The 16,990-nt window shown below is 35.2% G+C and overlaps 1 protein-coding gene across 2 annotated transcripts in view; it reads right to left on the reverse strand.

The window, feature by feature from the left end:
• The window catches only part of ATF7IP (activating transcription factor 7 interacting protein), a 126,596-nt gene extending 110,161 nt beyond the window's left edge, over positions 1 to 16,435 (reverse strand). For both annotated transcript variants that reach the window (XM_045870201.2, XM_064591540.1), the window contains exon 1: positions 16,270 to 16,435. The gene's annotated coding sequence lies outside the window, so the exon portion shown is untranslated. The remainder of the gene's footprint in view (positions 1 to 16,269) is intronic.
• Positions 16,436 to 16,990: the final 555 nt, after the last annotated feature.

The following is a 16,990-nucleotide window of genomic DNA, read 5'->3' on the forward strand; positions in this document are numbered from 1 at the left end:
AGCTTTTTAAAAGATCCTTACTTATTCTCCAAGAGGCAAACTGGATAATATAATGTATGTAAAAGAATATTCAAGTACTACACTAGATAAAAAAAAAAGTTACACTTAACCAAACCACATTAATTCTTCAAAAAAATAACATTCTCTGAGGGTCACTCAAATTTATTCCTTAAAAGCAAGAGGTCGGTAAACTGGAAAAGATTCAAACAAGATAGACATTATTGTAGCACTGAAATGGGACTAAGGTTATTGGGGAGACAAATAACCAAAACTTTTAAAGCTGCCAAGGCAGCTTCCGATATTCAGATAGTAGATTTTTTGGATGTCTGTTCTACAAAAATTTAAATTATGTAACACACCTTCAAATGTACCTTGTCCCATTCTCCTCACCCTAAGCCTCCCCTGCCTTGCCAAATACCTGCCCAATGTAAATCCTAACTACTTTTTTCTCAGTCTAAGTTTTCCTGAGCAAGCTAAGTTGCTGGCTACTACTATTGGCTATAAGAACTACTTTTCACCCACTTTAGATATCAAAGTAAAAGACATACATTCCCTCATTGTACCAATTATCCCCCAGCCACTACAATCATTTTACTACCAATTTACTAGATTTTTTCTAATATCCCAAGGCACAGACATAAAACAGTAACTATACTGATTATCTACTTTACACACGGCACTTAGAAGACAAAGTAGTAGGGAGATATATTAATATAGATCAAGCCTTCAGATAAGTTTTACATGCATTACTTCAATTAATTCTCACAGTAATCCTACAAGGTAGGTATTACCTCCAATTCATGAGTGAAGGAAACAGGCTCAAAGATTAAATAACTTCACAAAAGTACTAGGAGCTGAAATACATGCTAGACTACACTCAGTCTGGGCCCATAGAGCTTCCTTCACCCATCCCTTCCCACACTGGTTCTGTTTCTACACATCATGAAAATGGTTTAGAAAAGGAAAATGGTTAGGCTGTTATTCAGGTAACTGGTGCCACTGCCAACATGTTTCACTCTCTATCCCAAAGAAACAATCCTAGTTCACCAGATAAATCCTATTTAGGACTCAACCTAAATTATCTCATCAGTAACAATCTTTTCCTTACTCTCTTTTCCCTTTACTATACCCATCCCCCAAGCCAGGTATAATTTCACTCTCAAGATCTTTTGTGCATACCATCATTATACTTACCATATTTCATTACTTCTATCTTTATATATGAGTCCCCAAGGACAGAAATCACATCTTAGTTCATTCTCCATTCACTTCCATAGTGCAAAACACAGTATTTGCTCAAAAGATGGTGAGTTGAAATTAATTCCCAGTGTTTTCATTTCTACCACAAAAAATCTCAGAAAATTCTATATCGTTAAGAACCTTCATTTTCAGGATCTCAACTCTTACTTTCTAGGAAAAAGTTGTCAACTAATAACTAAGTTTTTAGCCTTGGTTTAAAAAGCCTCTGTACTTTAAAACCCAGGGTGTAGGGACACCTGGGTGGCTCAGTCAGTTAAGGGTCTTGCTCTTGGTTTGGGCTTAGGTCATGGTCTCAGGGTTGTGGGATCGAGCCCCGCATAGGGCTCCATGCTCAGCTCAGAGTCTGCTTGAGATTCTCTGCCTCTCCCTCCGCCCCTCCCCCTGCTCATGCTCTCCGTCTCTCACTCTCTCTTTCTAAAATAAATAAAATCTTTAAAATCCAAGATGGAAAAAATACCTTTTGTAGAGCATTTTTCAGCTTTTAGAGAGTTTTTACAGGCAATACACAGAAACTACTATATGCTTAGAAGAGCTGAACTCTAAAAAGTGTCTATAAAAAATTATGGAACGTAAGCCTATTATTTACTTTTAAATTCTTAAATTTTACTAAGAAAGAATATTGTTTGATTATATATCATATAAGAAACTTATTTTAGATAGGATCAGTCTTAATAAACTGAATCACTGTTTATTTGTAAAAGCAAACACATTTGGAAGCTATTTCTAATGTCACATAAACATTTCCATGATTTTCCAATGTTTTAGCTCTTCCTAAATATAAACTAGCACTTTTCACATATTTTTTTCATTTCAGTCTTACAATGATCCTGTAAAATAAAAGTGTTATAATTTCAAAGTTTTATGAGCAGAGAATGTAACCATTTGTGAGGGGTCGCGCAAGTGACAATGAGAATTGGAAGAGAATTAACTATAATCAACTACTATAACCTTTTATACACATATATCATACTATTAAAATACTTTGCATATACAAAATATTAAAAATTCCATGGAACCTAAATAAAAGGTTTCACTGTATTACAGAAAGTAAATACTTTTATTTAGTTAATACACTTTAGTTACATATTACTACCAACCTTATACATACAAAGAAAACCAACATTAAAAGGATGTTAAGATAATGAAATGAAAACACCTAATCTCACTCCCTCAAATCCCACTAAAACTTAGTAATTTTGAAAGCATAAATCCTAAAGAATAAGGAGAAAAGTAAAAGAGAAAAGAGCTAAAAGATTTGGGGAGCTGGAAAATAAGCAGAACTATTGGTAACTAATTTAGCAGTTCCCCAAATATCACATTCCATGCTTCACTGGGGACAAGTACCAATTTAAATTACATGACAGCAACTTCAAAAGACACAGCAACTAAAAGAACTAGGCCAACTAAGGTGAAGGGAGCAAACAGTAGGATGGTGTAACTAAAAAAGGGAATACTAGTGAAAGCATTTTGCGAATCAGTAAGATACACTAGATATCCTCACCACATTCCACTGAATACCTCCTCTCCCCAATCCTAGCAAAAATATGAAGACAACATCCACAGTTAAAAATCAGAGTAGCATACCAAAAAGAGACAGATTGAGTGCTTACTGCAGAGACCCCTAGTCTTCTTCTTCCATTAATCTTCCAAAATGCTGACAATCAGATCTTTATTCCCCATGTATGAAAATGGAAAACTAGAGCAACGCTCTCCGATCCCCTCCCTCTTTGGGAGCTTTGTACTGTCACTCAATAAACTTTGCTTTACTATCACTCAAGATAATGGAAAACTATTCTCTGGGGGTATCTAAAAAGCACAAGACCCAAGATCTTAAGGTCTTGGGAGCTCTCAAAAAACTGCCCACCCAGATAAACCAAAGAGAAGTTAAAAGCTGACAAATGTAGATATTCCAATCAACGCTTTTTTTCAAAATTTTTAAAAGATTTTATTTATTTGTCAGAGAGAGCACGCTCACACACATGCACAAGCAGGGGGAGAGGCAGGCAGAGGGAGAAGCAGGCTCCCCACTGAGCAAGAAGCCCAATGCGGGACTTGATTGCAGGATCATGACCTGAGCTGAAGGCAGATGCTTAACCAAATGAGCCACCCAGGCATCCCTCTAATCAACTTTTTAAAAAAATTTTTTTAAGAGAGAGAGAATGTGCACAAGCTGGGGGGGTGAGGGTGTTCTGGGGGCAGGGGGAGAGGGAAAGAATCTTAAGCAGGCCCCACACCCAGCGCAGACCCCCATATAGGGCTCAATCTCATGACCTTGAGATCATGACCTGAGCTGAAATCAAGAGTCAGATGCTTAACTAATTGAGCCGCGTAGGTGCCCCTCTAATCAACTTTTTAATCTTCCACAACATATAATATAGTCAGGCAAGGAAGAAAAAGGCACCTGATTAAAGTCTAACATGGAAAATAGACACCAAAAACAAGCCAAAACAAAAACAAAAAAACACAAAAACTATGCAAAAAAAAACCTTCAAAAAAATTAATATCCACAGATAAGAAAAGATGTTGCAGTCATGTGTCAAGAATAGAATATTAGTTGGAGCACCTGGGTGGCTCAGTCGTTAAGCATCTGCCTTCGGCTCAGGTCATGATCCCAGGGCCCTGGTATCGAGCCCTGCATCGGGCTCCCTGCTCTGCAGGAAGCCTACTTCTCCCTCTTCCACTCCCCCTGCTTGTGTTCCCTCTCTCGCTGTCTCTCTCTGTCAAATAAATAAATAAAATCTTTAAAAAAAAGAATAGAATATTAGCAGCACCTGGCTGGCTCAATCAGCGAAGGATGAAACCTGATCTCAGGGTCATGAGTTCTAGACCCACATTGGGCATAGTTTACTTAAAAAAAAAAAAGTAGAATACTACAGGCAAGGACCAAAAAGTAGAAATGATGAACATGATAGAAAAAATTAAGAACTCAGTAGAAGAACTGGATGATAAAGTTGAAGAAATCTAACTGAACAAAAATACAAAGTTGTAAGTAAGAGGGAAATAAAATCTAAGAAAAGTAGAGTACCCCTCCAATAATTCACATTGGAGTGACAGAATGGCAGAAGAAAGGTATCACCAATGAAATCATTTAAGAAAAAGTTCCAAGACTGAAAAACAAGAGTCGGCAAACTGAAAGGGCCTGATGAATGCCAGCAAACAATGATAAACAGATCCACATCAAAGAATTACAGTGAAACTGCAAAACACTAAAGACTATTAACAGAGTAACACTTCCAGTGAGGGGAAAATCAGAAATAAGAATGGCTTCAGATTTCTCAGCAATAAAAGCAAAAAGATAATGAAACAGTGCCTTTAAAATTCTGAAGAAAAATATTTTCCAACCTAGATTTCTATACCTAGCCAAATTATCAATCAAGTATCTAAAAATATAGTGACAATATTCACACACTCCTGGTTTCAAAGAATATACTTCCCATTTACTCCTTCTCAAAAAGTTACTAGACAATAGGGTCTCCTTCCCCTAATGACAGAATAAACCAATAAGAAGACATGATACATGGAAAACAAAGGTGCTACGCAAAGAATAAAGGAATTCCCTACATGGTAAATATAATTCTGATCACAGCAGTGTCCACATGTAGAGGGCAACTAGGCCAACTGTAGCAATGAAACTCAAACAAAAATGAGTTAAGATCCTTGCTGCCACCGTACCTGAGGGAGGTTTGTCTACTAAATAAACATCAAAAGATCCTTAGGTAAAGGACCATACCAAATCATCTTAACTATTACTATTATGTAGAAGAGACTCCAGGATATAGGCCTCCTGGTATAAAGTTGACATTACCTTCATGAATCAACATCTGTCATAACTATACCAAGAGAATGGGTCAGGATTTCTATGATTCTGTTGGTCCAGTGCAGACAACTTTGTGTAAGTAGATTACTTAACCCTAATTGAGTAAAACAATAATTACCTAGGACTAAATGAACTGATTTAACTATGGGTAATATTTTTAATGGTTATATAGGGAAAACTCTTCTTAATCTATCTTTAACCTTCAATTTAAAATGTACTTTGTATGAATAATAATTTAAATAATATCTTAATCCAATATCCTCAGAATTCCAGGGGAAAAAAATAACTTGTGAAAGATCTTAATATGGGTTATAAGAAGCCACCAGAACAATTAAAGAGCAATTCTGTAGAAAAATACTAAATATATTGATTGGCCTTATCTAAACTGAATCTTTTTACTTTTTTACATAGTTCCAATAAGAATGTTTTCCTTCCTATCAGGATAAAACTGGATAAATCAAATTGGTAACCATGACTACAAGAGAAATGTGACATTTAAAAAGAGAAAGCTTATAATAAGGTATGACAGGGAAAAAGGACTGCTCCTCAAATGTAGAAATGACTGCATTTCAAATGTAGAAATGATGCCTAGTAAGTCCTCCCAGAACCTAATTTAGTAGTCTTCTTTAATTTATAGATTCCCAGGTTTAATAGGAATAAAGAATATCACTCTTCCCAACTGACAATGATATTGACAAATATGGAAATCTCAGAACCATAAGACCCTAGTTTTAAGTACTGCAGATGAAAACTCATTGAGATGAATTAGATGGCTCTTGGTTCCTGATCTTGTAATCAAGCAGATAAATAAATTATTACACTTTACAAAACGTCTAGACAGAAGTTAACTCTTAAACCTCTTGTCAAACGTATGTAGTTTTGCTAACAAGACAATAAGGAAGTCTTTCGGTATTAAACAACTTCTCTTTAGACCTGTGTAAATAAAGTATCAAAAAAAAATAAAGAATAAGATCATTAAACAAACTTATGTGGTCAAATTTGTGTCTTAAGCGGCAGGAGCTTGGCCACAGGAATGGTTATGGAAGAAAACTGACACTTTGTTTTGCCTCAACTTTGAGTGAGCATGTCCACCAAGTTCCATACCTGTAAAGTAAATAAAGGGGGAGGGAGCACTTTGCACACTGGGGAGGGAGGGGAAAAAAAAGCATATGTGGATCTAATCCCCAGAATAAATGATTTCATCTCTAACTTTGGCAATAATGATTATCTGAAAAAAACTGAAAAACTTTGAAGATAAATAATTAATGTGAGAAAATGGCTGCTTCTTTACCATGAAGAAGCTTACTGTAAACTTAGTAAATTTAGTAACTTCACAGGGCTTTTGTTAAACACCTTCTAAAATAAAACCGTCCTAAATCTAGACTCCTTCAACCTTTGCAGATACACTACTTCTTTAAATGCTTATTTTGCCCTACTAGTGAGTGGTATCATAAAACTACTTTTCTAAATTACTTTTTAAACTTTTTAATTCTAGCTCCAGTAATCAAGAATTGTCATCTTCTATAAATCTCCTGCATTAAAGGGCTCTCTATAGCTGCACCTAGCTGCCTCTTAAATATTCATGCCTGACTAATTGATTCATCAAATGACTGAAGACAGAGAAGAAAAATGTGCCAAGAAAAATTGCTAACCATTTTTTATATCTAATTTCATTTAACCCTCACAACCACCCTACCAGGTAGGTGGTACCACCATTTTATATTAATACAACTGGGAGATTCTAAATGCCCTGATTCCAATATAAAATTACTGTTCTTTCCAGATCACCATATTACTGATTTCAGGAAAATTCTCTGCATTTTTCTTTCTTCATTTTTGCTATCTCCCAACTTTTAAATCACTTAAGTTTGGTGGGAAAGGAAAGAATTACACAAACTTAAAACACAAAATAATTATGTCATTCCATCTTTTCATCAAAACCTTATTAAGTTGCATACATTATGTCCTGCAGAGTTATATCTCAGAAACTTAATAATAGGTAATCAGCAATGGTGTTTCCTTGTTTTCTTCTATTTTTTAATGAATGAATGGAAGAGTTTTTTCCTAAAACTTGACTTACAATTTGTAATTTTTCATATGCGAAGTGCCTGTAAAATCTTTTGACAATTTATCCAGTGGGTGCTTAAGGATATTATGTATTTAATTACTTAGAAAAAAAAGTCTGACATCTGTGGATAATCATGAGTTAAATGAAAAAAAGCAACTAACATATCTTACTTCCCTTTCTTGCACCTCCACCTAAAACAAAAGGGTTCTAGTCTTTCAATAAGCAAATATTTATTGAATATTAAGGAAGGCAATGTGGAAAGCAATCTTATACTTTTAATAGTGGCCTTATCATTCCAAATTAGATGGGGTTTTTCTTTAAAATGTGACATTTGCCAGACACATCAATAAGATATAATTCCTAACTGCAGAAAGCTTATGAAGCACTACACAATTATAAACATAGAAATAGAAAGGAATAAATGCCTTTAAGTGAGACAGGAAGTAAAGCAGAGTGTTAAAAAAAAAAAAAATTAGATAACTTCCAGCTAAGAATAACAACATCCTTTATTAGGTGTATTATGTAGGCACCATGGCAGCACTGACTCTTACAAAAATCAAGGCTCTTATGTCTGTCGTATACCAGGGAGCTATTCAGAGTTCTCCAAACACACTACCTTCTTTCTCATTTCTGATACTCTGAACACCCTATTTATTTCCTTTCCTGAGAATATCCTTCTAATTCAATTCCCTTAAAATACAATTCCCCTAAGATTTCCTTGATCTCCCCCTATTACAGTTTCACTTTCTGTGCCTTACATGAATACTATTTCTTTACTTATATAGAAAGCTGCTTTTAATTACTTATTAATCAAGTAAGTTTTACCTATATGCAAAGAATTTACAACCACGATCTTTTTACCTGTGTACATTACAAGGTCCTCAAAAATCACATTTTCTATCTTCAATATGTATATTTCACATATATAGTTACAAAAAAAAATAGGATCTGGAAAGATGATAAAAACATAACTTCAGGGCACCTGGCTGGCTTAGTCAGTGGAGAATGAAACTCTTGATCTCTGGGTCATGAGTTTGAGCCCCAAGTTGGGTGCAGAAATTACTTAAAAATAAAAAAAAAAAATTAAATATAAACTCAACTTTGAGATTAAAACAAGTAGTTCAAACAATTGTCATTCACAATTGTCATTACCCACAGTCCTTACCCACAATCTTTCATCCTTTTAAAATAAGCAAGTTAACTGGCAAAGTTTAAAAACATTAAACTGAATAAATGACAAAAATATTACAGTGAAATTTTAATATTAAATTAAAATCCCAATCTTGCAAAGCTAAACATGACTTTAATATGTTTGCAAAGTCACGCAGAAAGGGGAAGTATTCCACCAAATAAGGTAAATATAATAACTAGAATCTCAACCACAAATCATGAATACAAAGCTCTCAAAATTCCACTTCAAAGGAAGATATAGAGGGGTGCATGGGTGGCTCAGTCAGTTAAGCGTCTGACTCTTGATTTTAGCTCACGTCATGATCTCAGTTTCATGAGATCAGGCCCCACACTGGACTCCACACTGCGCAGGGAGCCTGCTTAGGATTCTTGCTCTCCCTTGCCCTCTGCCTCTCCCCTGTTCTCTCTCTCTCAAAAAAAAAAAAAAAAGAAGAAGAAGAAGAAGAAACCAAGGAAGACATAGAATTTTAACTATAACTCTTAAAACAAAAAACTAGTTTTCAATATCAAATTATGAATTACTTTGAGAGACTACTTCTCCAGCTTACTTTTATAGCAGAAAGGGCTAGTTGTTCCCTAACACCCATTTCTTTTGGTTTATAAAATTCCTTAGGTGAGCACATGGTTGCCCACCTAGATACTACATTAACCTAAGCCTTCCTTTCCCAACTAAGTATGTTCCAATGACTAAGTTCTCACCCATAAAACATGAATCAAAATGATACGTGCCATTTCCAGATCATATTCTCAAAAGAATGAGGTGTATACTCCCATTGCCCTTTCTCTCTTGCCCCTGGTTGGTTAAACTGGGGAGTAGCCATGTTCAACCTGGAACCATATGTTAAGTCAAAGCCACCTTAAACCCGAAACAGTCTTTTTCTGTATTGTTACAGGAGAGAAATAAACATTTATCATCCTTAAACCATGGTAATAGTCTCACAGAGCAGTTCAGCCTTTATTCTAATCCAATTAGCTCCTGACATTTAACACCTAATAGGAAATAAGAAAAAATTTCAAAGATATTCTCTTTCCTCTTCCGTATTTTTCACTTCTTCCTTTTAAATCACTTAATCTAATAAGGGTAACAGGGCAGATACATTCCTACTACACTCCAAAGCCTGAGTTGAGAATGAGCTGAAGCAGTCACATCATTCACTGTTTCACCAAACTTTCTCCTGGTTCTCAAAATGGCAGATTCTATTCTCACCTTCTAGGTTTACCTTTTTACAAACTGGACGGCATTATCTTTGACAATTACTGACTCAAGGAGAAATCCTTTAATGGCTCTGTCAGTTCAGAGAATCACTACTCTAACATTCGAGTCAAATTCTCATTAGAATGTAAAAGTGCCGGGCGCCTGGGTGGCTCAGTTGGTTAAGCGACTGCCTTCGGCTCAGGTCATGATCCTGGAGTCCCGGGATCGAGTCCCGCATCGGGCTCCCTGCTCGGCAGGGAGTCTGCTTCTCCCTCTGACCCTCCCCCTCTCATGCTCTCTCTCTCTCTCTCATTCTCTCTCTCAAATAAATAAATAAAATCTTTAAAAAAAAAAAAAAGAATGTAAAAGTGCCATAAAGTACTGGACACATAATTCCTAGGTACCCACCCACCAAGACAATAATTCCCCAAAGAGCACAGGGCTATACAAACAACAAAGAAAGGGACAAAGAACTGTACAGTAAGACATTATGACAATACAACCTCACATCATACAAAGGGGCCCTCCCTCCCAAATTAAAGGGTATACAGCTAGTTATTCCTAGTTATTTAGATACAAAGTGACAAAGTATTTTTATAATATTCTGAGCAATGAAAAACTACAGACATGAGTAAATGAGTATTTTTCATGATAAAGTTAATAAGTCATCTTCATTTCTCAGACTTTCATATTTACATAGGTCCAATTAGAAAGTCTCTGAGAAAAGCACTGTCAACTGTACCCTTAGGCCTATCACATTTTTTGGAAAGAAGCCAAGGAGATGCCTGAGTCATTCTCTTAAAGACTCAAAAATGCAAATGATCAAAATTCAAAACTGAAGACATTCACATTGTACAAACAAGCACTGGTGCCCTGGCCTTCTCATTTTGCAGGCATTAAAAAAATGAAAATGCTGCGCAGCACTCATACTGTCTATTTCCAATACAAAATGGGTTTCTACCATTTAACTTGAAGGATATATAAACAAAGTTTAATTTTTTGGAATTCACATTTCTGTTTTAAACAAGCCAAAATGACTGGATAAACCACTGACTTACTCTTTAGATTTCAAGACAATCTGAGAAAGAACACTGCAAAATCACTTTTAAAGTTTTGTGCTCTGTAAAGAACATAATGAGGTCAAATGGGCAAAAATTTCAAGAGAAGCTCCACTAATGGATGGGTAATTTCTAGATACCCTAGGGAACTTACAGGGACTATGGCTTCCCAGAGCTACTTGATGAGTTTTTGTACTCTACCATTTACAGTATGTTAAAACATCACCTAATTTTTACCCATAATAGACCCCACATGCGACTCCCTTGAGAAAGTACATATGCCCATGTATGAATCTTAAAAATTACAATAGAAGCCTTTCGAAACTAAATCATACAGTTCTTTGCCTTCTTAAACATTCTCTATGACCCAAAATCCTTAATAAGATCATCAGTTACAATAATGAATATGTTACAAAGACTGATTCAGCTCTCGGAATACTAAATCCCAAACTAAATGACCTCAAAACTAAGTTTTTAGGGGCACCTGGGTGGCTCAGTTGTTAAGCGTCTGCCTTCGGCTCAGGTCATGATCCCAGGGTCCTGGGATCGAGCCCCGCATCGGGCTCCCTGCTCAGCGGGAAGCCTGCTTCTCCCTCTCCCACTACCCCTGCTTGTGTTTCCTCTCTCGCTGTGTTTCTGTCAAATAAATAAATAAAATCTTAAAAAAAAAAAAAAAGTTTTTAAATTTTTGCTTCTAACACCTGAAACCTGACCCCTCTTCACTATCAAGATGCTAGCCAGCACTTCTTGCTCCTATCCATATGTTTCTCTAGTAGCACTTCTCCTGTTACTATTTTGCTCTTCCTCACCTATTATAGTCTAAAAAACCAAGTATCATACTTTGTCAGAACTAGAGAAAGTTTTCAAGTAAGAGCAAAGGTCTCATAAAAAAAATAAAATATGCAAATTTCTGTAAATGGTTTTGCTTGGAAAAGACCCAAATATGGGAATTTTTCATTTAAAAAGTTTGATAAGAGCCAATAATATCTTAACAATTGATTTCTGCCTATTTCCTAGATTTATTTTCATGAAACTCATCAGCACAAAGAAAAGATTTAGTGGACAATGAATTTATACTAGTAATTAGGAAAACATCCTTATGAGAGAATAACTTACAGTTACCAAAGAGACTAAAAATAAAGATGTGATTAGGCTCCATCCTGGCCAGAAAAATGAATAATTTTTCAACATTCCTCTATTTAAAAAAAAAAAAAAAAAGGCTATGTTAAAGAAAAATTTTGGTTTCAAATGTTGTAGAACTCTTTAACTTGCCAACCTATTTTCCCACTTCTAACTTCATACTTGCACTATTTTCATATCACCACGTCCTAAGGCAGATTAAAAATAGAAATGCAGTCCTATATCCTCTAACAATTTATCCCTATTAACATTATATCAGCACTAGGAAACAAGTAAAATAACACCTTAATGAAAAGTAACAGATACCACAAATTTTCCCAGTGTTCTTTAAAAAAGGAGATTTTGTGGAATCTGCAGGAAGTGTATTCTATTCATGAGTAAAAAAAAACGAACAGTATAAAGATGTAAACTCACCCCAATTTAGGTTTAATGCAATTCTAAACAAAACTTCAAATAACTGGCTTTTTAAAAATTTAACCAAATGAATCTATAAAGTTCATCTGCAAAATCAGGGAAGACTAGCTAAGAAAATTGAAAAGGAATTATGAGTATTGCCCCTCCACATATTTATATAGTCTACAGCACTAGAGCAAATGAAACAATACAGTACTGCTATATGAATAAGGCCCAGTGCTTGTTAACCTGCTTTTAGATTTTAGATTACATGATTCCTGTCAAAAGCTGATGAAAACTGTAACTCTTTCCCCAGAAAAATGCACATATGCACACTCACATAAAGTTGTATACATCAAGGAATCCATGGAACGATCAAGGATTCTTCTTAAAGCCTATCTATAGGAACTCCTGAGGCCAATGGACTCCAATTTAAATATCCCTAGTAAATGAAGCAGAACTATAGCTCAAACCTAGTAACTTATGACCAAAATTAGCAACTCAAAGCAGTAAGAAAAGAGATCACCAAAATAAAATTCTAAGAAAACTAGGTATTTGGAAAAACTGGAAACTAGCAACCCATCTTCATACAATAGGGCAAAATAAACACCATACAGATTAAAACCATATTTTTTAAGATCATTACAATATGTAGAAAAAATAAGCAAAATAGGTGAATATTTAGTTCATCCCACAACAGGTCAATTTTCTAGGCAAAGAAGTCCTGGAAGAAATCACAAATAAGAAAAAAAAAAGCAGTACGTTAGACTACATAAAAATGGAAAACTTCTGAATATATAAAACCGTAAGCAATTTTAATAGTAATAAAAACAAACAAAAAAAACCTGCTAAAAATATGAATAGCAAAGGGCTAGATAAATAGCTGTTACCAATAGGAAAAACATTAACATCCACCATAGAAAAATACATTAAAAAGCCTCAAACAGCTAATTCACAAAAATGAGAAAACTGCATTTATAAACATTAAAAAGTTCAACTTCACTAGTTATCAGAAAAAAAAAAACAAAACAACAACTAATGTGCTACTATTTTTCAGCCACCAAATTGATGGTGGTATGGAAAATGCTTTTCAAAAAAACTAAGTTTTTATTAATTGTGTAAATTACTTTAAAAGCCCTTTGAAGCAGTAATTTCAAAGAAATATTATGAGACGCAGTTCATGACTCATGCGCAAGGATGTTCACTGTAGCATTATTTGTAACAGAGAAAAAGACAACAAACAAATGGTCAATAAAAGAAATGTTTTGTAAGTCACAGTACATTCTTATTAGAGATAACAATATTATGTAACCACTTAAAAACATTCGAAAAATATTTCATGATTTAGGATATTTTCAAAACACAGTATTATGTAGCCATTAAACATTTTCAAAAGAATATTATATATTAAAAAAAATCAAAGTATTTTTAAAAGAATAAGGAAATGGGAAAATGTCCATATATGACACTGAATTAAAAGAATAGGAATGAAATTATGGTCCAAATGAAAAATTAACTGATCAATATTTATTGAGCAATCCATATTTATTGATTGATCCACCATGGAAAAAAAAAAAAATCACCAAAACATTTAGAGTGTTTATTTCTAAATGTTGCTAATTTTCAATACTTTCCAAATGTGCTATAATAAGTAAAAAAAAAAAAAAGTATTTAAATATATGTATCATATATTCAGATCATAATTTAAAAAAAAAAGACAATTTTAATGGTTTATGGCTTAAACAAACCTTTTGTCTAAAATACATTTTGTGGGCGCCTGGGTGGCTCAGACGGTTAAGTGTCTGCCTTCGGCTCAGGTCATGATCCCAGAGTCCTGGGATCAAGTCCCGCATCCGGCTCCCTGCTCCTTGGGAGCCTGCTTCTCCCTCTGCTTCTCTCTCTCTCTGTCTCTCATGAATAAATAAATAAAATCTTTAAAAAAAATAAAAATAAAAATAAAATACATTTTGTGATATTTAAAATCTACAAAACTAAAAAGGTTTTAAATGACCCCAGTAACTTAGTATTTGTTCCATAAGTAATCTAGTCTTAATGTTATATATGTTGCATATGTGCCAAAATTTTGTGGTATCATAACTACCAAACTAAAATTTCAAAACACCCTTGTTATTGAAAGAACAATAATAAACAAATAGTGGACAGTCAGACAATTCGTTGGTCTTGGTTTTCCAAGTTTATAGAAGTGTATTTGCCTTTCTAACAAACAGTAAAATTATCTTACTAAGAAATATTTACATTATACATTACGTTCCTCAGTGTTTTCAAGTACTACAATCTTCAGCATTAACCTAAGAGGCAATCATTTGTACATTCAAATGAAAACATAAGCTTAAATATACAAACCAAAATATTTCACTTTTCTGGAAGTGCAAAGTGTACCATGCCCTAAGATCAAAGTTCTTTTCTTAACTTAAATATGTATGTGTATATAAATACACAAAAATAGAGCTATAGACAATACAACATATTTTCAACTCTAAACATCTGAAATAATGTCCCAGGAAGTGGGGGAAGGGTGTGCTGGGTAATCCACCCCAGAAGTATAAAAAGGGAAGAGATTACACAACTGCCCTCTAAATATATTTCTGTGTATAAGAGTCCAGAGGTCCAGGAATTATATGAACGGCTAATTTTCTGTTGAGAAAAAAGAATTCTCTTTCCTATCACTCCATTCTATCTCATATGTGACGTCATTTTTAAAAAATCCACCAACCAAAACTATTCCTTTCAATAACATCTACTTAATACTAACGGTACTTGCTTTGGGCAAGAAAAACGTCCCTAACCAACCATTATAAAGTACTAGCCACTTCTTCATTTGGCAGATGACTGATTTAAACTTAGTGTTATATAACCAACCAAGAAACCAATTACTGTACACACAAACCACAGGTGAAGTTTATGAAAACCAGTTACAAATTTTTAGCCCAGTAAGAAATAATTTGCACAACAGAATTGTATCAAATTGTGTAACACTTATTCCAGGGGTGTTATATAAGATTCAAATATAGTGACACAACCATTGTAAACTAAAATAAATCAGTAGCATACTTACAACTACCTTCTTTAAGAAATGAAAACTAGGAGCACTAAGAAATCAAACACAACTGTATCTCATACACACGTATATGGGGCGTTTTTTTTAAAGAATCAACTGATTCTTTTTCATTGATGGTTAACTTTTTAATTCTTCATAAAGGCCTCAGTTTAGTTAGTTCTTTGCAGAATCCTTTATAAGAAAAATTTACCAACCAAATTTTATTTCACATAACAAATAAAATGCTAAAAAAAAAAAGACTTAATTTTAAAAGTCAGAGTAACAAAAATGTCCAAACTGAAGCAGTTATGGCCAAGAGCTCAGAGACTGAAAAAATCTAAAACTCAAATGCAAGTAGTATCAGAAGCACACAAACTGATAAAATTAAGACTTCGTTAACTTAGATTGAGATTTGATTTTTCCAATACCCTTTCCCCCTCATATTTCCAAAACTCAAATTGTTTCTGTTTTGTAAACATTCCCTGATAAGAGAACTGGTAAAAATAGGGTTAAAAATGTATTTACAAATATACAGTTCAATTAAATGTACTTCCCCTGAGACCACCACTAGGTGCTGATCTTTATCTCCCTAAATATAAACTTGAAACCAACAATACCCTAAAAGTGAAATTATAATCGAGAACCACAAGTGACAATCATTTTTACAGAAAATTAAGTTCACAGCTTCTCAGAGAATCGGAAAAATATAAAAAGAGTTTGAGGTCGGTATAAGAGTAAAACACAAGAGAAACGTTTTCCTTGAAAAATGTGGGAATTTGAGGATATGAAAATGAAACTCCTCAAGAATGAGGAAAATTAAATCTAGAACCCAAATGGCGTCCAACAAGAACATTAGATCTTGAAAATGAATATTGCGCTTGCGCAGCCACCGCCCCGCCAGCTGCACAACTGCAGCTAGAGCCCGACCCGCAAGATCACGTGCTCCCATGCAGCGCCCGCCCGCAGCTCCGCAACCGCGCAGGCGCACACACAACTCCCGCAGCCGCCATAATGCGGTCTTGACTCTTCATAAATACAATAGTAATTTAAGAAAATGTGGTTATAACAGCCCCTAGGAGTCACATATACCTTTCGGGGCGGGAGATGAGGGAGGGGGAACCAAGTTCCTTCCTACAGAGCCGTTCCGCGCAACCGTCCTCAACGCGGCCGCTTCAGTATCGCGCGCTTCAGTCGCCGCGCCGCCGCTGCCGCCGCCGCCTCCGCAGATTCAAAAACAAACCCGCTTCTCCCTTGCACGCGCCGGGCCGTTATGCAAATTGATGTGGGCGGGGCTACATGGTCGTAATATTGGCCACGCCCATGGTACTAACAGCCAATAGGCTCTCGGCTCAGCCGTTCCCCATGCAAATCTCCTGGTTTTTTATTTGAATGAGGGAAATTGACCACGCCTCCTGCCTTGGAAAGGAGAAGGAAGTCTGAGGTGGTGGCGCTGCGCCTTTCAGTTGCAGTGTGAGGTGTGTTTTGAGTGGAGCTCCGCTCAACCAGTGAGTAGCACTTTGTTAGCGCCCTCTATGAGCTTTAGGAAAGAAGGAAGGAAATAGGTAGGTGAGAGTTAGAGCTGAGAGAAAGCTTTTCGGAAAAGGCTGAAGTGTATTTGTTCATCATTTATATTAAAAATTCACAAAGTATATTTTAAACTGAAGTAATGAGAGAAAGGCGAAAACACATCTTTTCTTTCAGTTTTGTGCCAGAGCTAGCACTTCCAATCATACCCTTCCACCGGAAGTTATATCCCTTATATGCAATTTTATATTAGGAGCCAGTCCCTAATGAAGGCCATGAGATGTAG

The sequence above is a fragment of the Mirounga angustirostris genome, unplaced genomic scaffold (genome assembly GCF_029215605.1).
Source record: "Mirounga angustirostris isolate CCGP_5_RB_7025 unplaced genomic scaffold, mMirAng1.0.hap1 SCAF_5, whole genome shotgun sequence".
Taxonomy (NCBI): domain Eukaryota; kingdom Metazoa; phylum Chordata; class Mammalia; order Carnivora; family Phocidae; genus Mirounga; species Mirounga angustirostris.